The following is a 7,118-nucleotide window of genomic DNA, read 5'->3' as shown; positions in this document are numbered from 1 at the left end:
TTATATATTTATTTATTATATATACATATATACAGGGTGTGTTTGATAAAAAAGTCAAGTTTTTTTCGAAAACGGTTAGAAACAGGACGAAGACTCCCACACAATACGAATGACTATTTGTCGGTTTATAGTCGATTTAAAATCGACTGTTCTCAGTTGACTTAAAGTTGACTTTCAACAGTTGACTATGAGTCAACTATGCGTCGACTATAAGTTGACTATTTGCTATTAGTCGACTATATTTTAGTCGACTTAAAAGTGACAAAGACTCTATTCTTCACGCCCGCGAAATATTTTTTATTATTATTAAATTTTTATTATTATTAAAGTTAAAAAGATTTAAAAGGCCAAGAAATTAATGAATAATTCAATATTATGAAAAATTATATTTCAATGTTAAATAATTATTATATTGTATCTCGAACTTCACAGAGCTATTTTTATAATTTTGAGCTATATACATATATATGATCATTTACGAAATAATAATAAAAAAAAATTTATCAACTATACGTTGTTCATTACAATATAATAAAAAAAAGAAAATAATGTTTTATATACAATATATGTATATAGGAGAATATATATTTTGTATCATCGCATTATTCTATCTATTTTATTTTACACTCTGTACAGCTGCTCCTCCCTCCCTCCACCACTATGTCAAAATAAAAGAACGCATAGCTCAGAATTTGGAGCAATTTATAATTCCAAACCCCGCAAAAAAATTTTGAGCTCGTCCCGATTAGCAGGAATCTTAATTTAAAGATGGGGGGCTCAATAGACGTCTTAGCCCTCCCCCTCCTTTAAAATTAATAATAGGAAATCGCTTCTAGACTTAAAATTAAAAGCTCTTTATGAACTTTTAAATCTTTGTCGAGCTCCATTCCTTACTCCCAAAACAACCCCACAACTAGTCTGCACTCAAAAGGTAAGTTATTAAAAATAGGACTACATCTTCATTAATGAATATAATTCTGGCACAAATCTGGTACAAAAATATATAATCTTTAATTTTTTAGCTGCAACCCCTTAGCAAAGAAATTACCCCTTGCTGAACATAGTTTTCACGCTAGAAAGAACTATTTTACATAAAAATGAATTTTCAGTGCAAAAATGAAAATAAAAACAATCTCCAATGATCTTGATTTTAACAAATGTTATTCAAAACCTGATTCTAAATAACATTTAAGAGGTCTTAAAGCCATCGGTCGAACACTTTGCATAATGCCGGCGATATAACTTAGCCTAATAACTCGAAAAATATTTTATCAAAAATAACTTTATTGTAATGTTTTGAAAAGCTCTTGATTCCAGATATTAGATTCTGGAATCAAAAACAGAGTATGCCCTTTAAAAAAAGTTGATGTGACCTTGGCTTAACTTTGGTGACGCCACCTATGATTAAACTGACCAGATCAGAACTGAATAGATCATTTAAAATCTTACAACTCTTATAGGAAATATTTCTTTCGGAAATGCTTAGCTTTCGAGATATTTCATCGGTCTGGGACATTTTACTTACTTTGTATACTATTATTACATATTAAAACAAAAAAGATTTAGGCGAATAGTTGTATTACAATGCATTTGTACTTTTTTTCAATAAGAAAGACTTTTTTCCGTCATAAAAGCCTTATTTTCCGATTTTAATACTTACGGTTCTTTCTAGCGTGAAAAGGGCAAATAGTTTTCCTTCTAAGAGGCTGCAATTTAAAAAAAACCGATTTTTGAGCTATATCCCTTATCAGGAAAACTACCCCTTGTCCTCCTCCTTTTCACGAAAGAGAAAATTATGTTCCAGAATGGGAAAATAAATCATATTATGGGAAATTATCTGTTTATTTAGGACTTAAATATTGGGAGTACAAATTAGTTCGGTCCGTTTTTTTTATGCATTTATTTCAAAACAAAATGAATGAATAGATCAATTAAAGTATTGTCCATCGCTGCCTACTACTTTTTCTCATCTTTCAGGCAATTTTCGAATTCCATCTCGAGAAAATGACTCGTCTTTGGAGGCGATCCAATTTTGGAGCCAATTTTCGATTTCTGCGAAAGAAGTGAACCGGTGACTTGTTACATCCTTCGGAACAATCAGTAATCAGAAGGAGCAATATCCGAAGAATACGACGGGTGCAGTAAATTCCATTTGAGCGTTTCCAAATATTTTTTTACGATTTTAGCGACATGAGGCCGAGCGTTGTCATGAAGAAGAATAACTTTATCATGTCTTTGCTCGTATTTCGACCGTTTTTCTCGCAATGCACGGCTCAAACGAATCAATTGTAGCCGATACCGATCGCCCGTAATGGAATCGCCAGATTTCAGCAGCTCATAATAAGCAAAACTCTTTTGGTCCCAGATACAGAGCATGATCTTCAAACCATGAATGTTCGGCCATTGTGTTGATGTTGAGATCGATGGCAACGACCGGGCTTAATGTAGTATTTTTTCTTCTTGGGATTGTCGTAGAATATCGACTTCTCATCTCCAGTCACAATCCAATGCAAAAAACTTTTTCTCTGTTATCTTTAAATCAGCTGTTCGCAAGTGAAAAATCGCCTTTCAACGTTTCTCAGTTTCAGTTCATAAGGCATCCAATTTCCTTGTTTTTGAATCATTCCCATGGCTCTCAATCGTACAGAAACGGCTTGTTGAGTTATCCCCAATGATTCTGCAAGCTCCTCTTGCGTTTGACTCTGATCTTTTTCGAGTAATGCCTCTAATTCTTTGTCTTCGAATTTTTTTGGCTGTCCAGAGCGAGGCTTGTCTTCAACGCTGAAATCTTCATCCTTGAAACGTCGAAACCATTCCCTACATAATTTGGAGCAATATCACCATAAACTTCGACAAGCATTCGATGGGCTTCAGTCGCACTTTTCTTCCAATTAAAGTAGAAAATCAAAACCTCCCGCAAATGATGCTTGGTTAACACAAAATTCGACATTTCAAACGTAGTAAAAATCAAGGTTTTTGTATGAAACTCAAAGCGATATAAACTGAATATTATTAGCAGAGATTTAACCTCTCTGAAATCGCCAATATCAGCTGTTACTATGAACCATTCACAACAGCTGGAGCCATCTAGGGAAACGGATCGAATTAATTTGTACTCCCAATATATTATATCAAATACATAATTTACGTATTTAATAAAAATATATATTGTGTATTAATATTTACTACGTAATGTAAATTATGTATCTATACCATAACACGAAAATTTATTCATTAATACATATCTGATAAATGACTTAGGCTCAATTGCACCAACGTTACTTTGATTTTAAATGAGAAATTTAAAATTCTATCTGTCTGTGTCTCTTTTTCGCTTTAAAACGAGACAGAGAGAATTTTAAGTTTCGCTTAAAGTCAAAGTAACATTGATGCAACCGGGCCTTATTGCCTTATTGCTATAAATCTGCTATATAGTTATAACATTGCAAATTTTATGTATCTGATATGTAAATAAATTACGTATCTTTTATAGACGGACATTCATCGGTATTAAACACGTATCTGTTATATAATTCATACGCTATATGTATCTGCAACATTTCAAATTTCATGTATCTGCTACGTATTTGAAATCTAAAATGTTGTGCGTGTAAATTTAATAGAAAAGTTTGCTTTATATTAGGTGTAGTAAAAAGAAATCCATTATTTTTCTATTCAATTTCATCAAAAATAATGGATTTCTTTTTACTAATACAAAATAGTTATTAGAGAGTTTTAAGTTTGAATATTTATTTCACATTTGATATTAAATCAATTATTAGCTAATATAATTTTAAAATCTAATAAATCTAATAACTTACTTATAACGAAAAAATAACGAATCATTACTTTTAAAGTAACGCATACTTTTTAAAATTGATAATGAGTGACGGTAACGAATTATTTTTTCCAAAAAGTAACGATAACAGTAATGCGTTTCTTTTTTGAGGTAACACACACTACCTTGCACTATTGTTTTCTACAATATATATAATATGTTACGGTAAACACATGTCCTTTCTCGCAATGTGATTGAAATAGAAACTCTAACAATTACTAGACAATTATTTTAAATTTGGATTTTTATCACACCTTGATTATAAGTTTGTTTTAAAAAAAACACAATATTTTTATTGCCTTATTTTATTAAATTTTTTAAAATTTTTTATTGATTTTTTTGTAGATTACATTTGATTCAGACCAATTCATATCCTTAACTTTACAATGGATTTAACGTGCGATTATGCTTGTTGATTCATGCCATTATAAACATTATTACATAATTGTCGATCTGACTTTTAGACTTTTAGACATGGGTGTTGTAAGAAAGTTCTTTCCAATGAACATAAGATTTATGGAAGAAAATGACAGCTGATCGTATATAGATTTTCATCTTAAATATAGATTTGTATTTTTATCTTAAAGTTATTATGTCAAACTTTTCTATTTTATTATTCAATCTGATAAAAATTCTGTGAGTTGAAATTTGTACAAATTTTTAATTAATTTATCGTTAAACATATTAATATTACATTTTGAATATCTCATAAATGCTTGTTATATTAACTTACGTATATATATTTCTGCTGTGCAAACAATCGAGTATTATTATAATTTACATTTAATTTTTTTTCTAGCCAATAAAAATAATACACTGTATTGAAAAGCTATAAAAATAATAAGGGATTAATAAAGTAATGTCTGAATTTGTTATCGTTATTGTAAAAATATAAAAATGTTGCCGTTACTAATATATATAGATAGAAAAAAGAAAGTAATGATTATTACCGAAAAAAGTAATGAAAACGGTAATGGCAGTAATTACTTTCAACCTTGCATTTATTATATTAAACATAGATATGTTTCGCACTGGAAATGTTTCGTGAAAATTTTATATAATAAATATTTTTTTAATTTTAGGATAGGTCGTCGAACTATTTCAATTGTATCCGGTATCGGTATATCAATTTCTTTGAGCGCAATGTATTTAAAATTTTTTGAGAACACTGGTGCTGCGATTGTACTGGTGCTCTCGTTTGCATCCTTTTTTATGTGGTAAGAAAATAAGATTTTCAAAAAATTTATAATTTCTTGTTTAACAATTTTAAGAAAGTTATAATTATGATAATGATATGATAATGATATAAGTTGAACTCCAATATAGAGATTGAATTTTGAATTTTATTTAACTTCTTGATATTATAACTTCTTCAAAGAGGTTCTTGAAAAAATTTATTAATATATCTACTACAGAATTCACATTAATCGATACATCGCAGGGATTCGGATCTTTCGGATTTCTTATGGTGCCTTGGTCCATGATTGGAGAATTATATTCTACTAAGTACATAAATGTTCTTGGGTCACTTACCACTACTATCGCCAATTCATATAACTGCATCATCATACAATTATATCCAGTGATGATAACGCAAAATAGAAATGCCACCTTTTACTTTTATTGTATAATATCCATTATTGGCACTTTTTTTGTAATGATGGTTACCGAAGACACGAGGGAAGACGAGAACTCAGATAGAAAAAACTTTTAAAAAGAAATTGCAGATAGTAGAAACAGTAGAAACCTTTAGGAAAATTGAAGATGTATATTAAATACTAATTGAAGCAACGAATGGTAAAACATAGCTGAATCCATTCTATATAGAATGCAAGAGTTTGTAAGTCATATAAACGCGATAATTTTTAGTATATTTTTTGGAAAATAAATAATTATAAATAACGAAGAGGGGAAGAAGAGAAAGAAAGAGAGAGAGAGAGAGAGAGAGAGAGAGAGAAAGAGGGAGAAAGAATCTTCATATGAGCGCAGATGAAGAAATTAGAACTGAATCTACGTGCCCTCTAGAGTATTCAGAAAGAAGCTATTATTGCTGATAGATTGCTCACAGGGTATATATTACAACCAAGGTACGAGAGAAAGAAATATGCTTGAAAATATGTTAATACTTATACTTTACAATTATACTAAATAAATCATATACATATAAAAGTTGTATTTGTATTATTCTATTTCTATTAAACAACATAATATATATTATTATATAACATAATATATATTTATATATTGTATCTTTTTGATTGTTATTATTTTTTATTGTTTTAAAATTTAAAAAATAATAATAAAAATCTCGTTTTTTTATATAAGTACTTTAAGAATTCAAAATGATTTATGTAATTTTATTGTGTTATGAAGGTCGTTATATAAATAAATTCCGTTTATAATTTATATAATCTCTGCATTTCTCTCTCTCGCTCTCTCTCTCTCTCTCTCTCTCTCTCTCTCTCTCTCTCTCTCTCTCTCTCTCTCTCTTTCTCTCTCTCTCTCTCTCTTTCTCTCTCTCTTTCTCTCAATAAAACTTTTCATACACGCACGCCCAAATCATATTATTAAACATATTTAAAGTACTTATATAGAATGTTTCTAAATAATTGACAAAAAATTTTAGTAGATGATAAATTCATTGTCAAAAATTAAGAGAGATTTTTATAAATATAAACTCCTTTACCTTTCTCTCTGAGAAGTTCAACTCCTATGGAGAGAAAAATTAATCTTTTTTTTTTCAAATTTTGGATATAAGTTAGAAAAACAAAATTTAATGAACACTTTCTGCTAATAAAAAAGGTATATATACGTATCGTTTTAAAGTTATCAAGCTAGCAACATTTATTTAATTTTTTAAGTAGCAACATTTGTTTAATTTTTCATTAGAATTTTTTAACAGCCCTAAATGGCCCTAAATTATCATCTAAAACCTTTCTTTTTTTCATTTTCGAAAAAATCATCATTACATTTTTTCAAATTTTTCGCACTTATTTAGAAACCTTATATAAGAAAATTAAGATTAATTTGAATTAAATAAAGTACAATTATTTATAATTAGACCCGATGTATTAATTGTGAATCAAATTCATCAAATGTTTTATCCTTTTGGTAGCGTTACTACATTCCATGATAAAATGATTTAATAATGTTGAGGATGGTCATGTCTCACTGTATGGCCCACACAATCTGCATTTGGAAACGCATGAAATATAATTTTGCGATTTATAATTCAGCTGTATTTTTTCCATTGTGGTAATGCTTTATATTTTTCTGCTGA

General features: G+C 29.1%; 1 pseudogene; it reads left to right on the top strand.

The window, feature by feature from the left end:
* Positions 1 to 5,613, top strand: part of LOC108692189 — a 25,563-nt pseudogene extending 19,950 nt beyond the window's left edge.
* The last annotated feature ends 1,505 nt before the right edge of the window (positions 5,614 to 7,118 follow it).

The sequence above is a fragment of the Atta colombica genome, unplaced genomic scaffold (assembly GCF_001594045.1).
Source record: "Atta colombica isolate Treedump-2 unplaced genomic scaffold, Acol1.0 scaffold65, whole genome shotgun sequence".
In the NCBI taxonomy this organism is placed as follows: Eukaryota; Metazoa; Arthropoda; class Insecta; order Hymenoptera; family Formicidae; genus Atta; species Atta colombica.
Note: the sequence above shows the minus strand (reverse complement) of the source record. Positions and strands in the feature narration are given on the sequence as shown.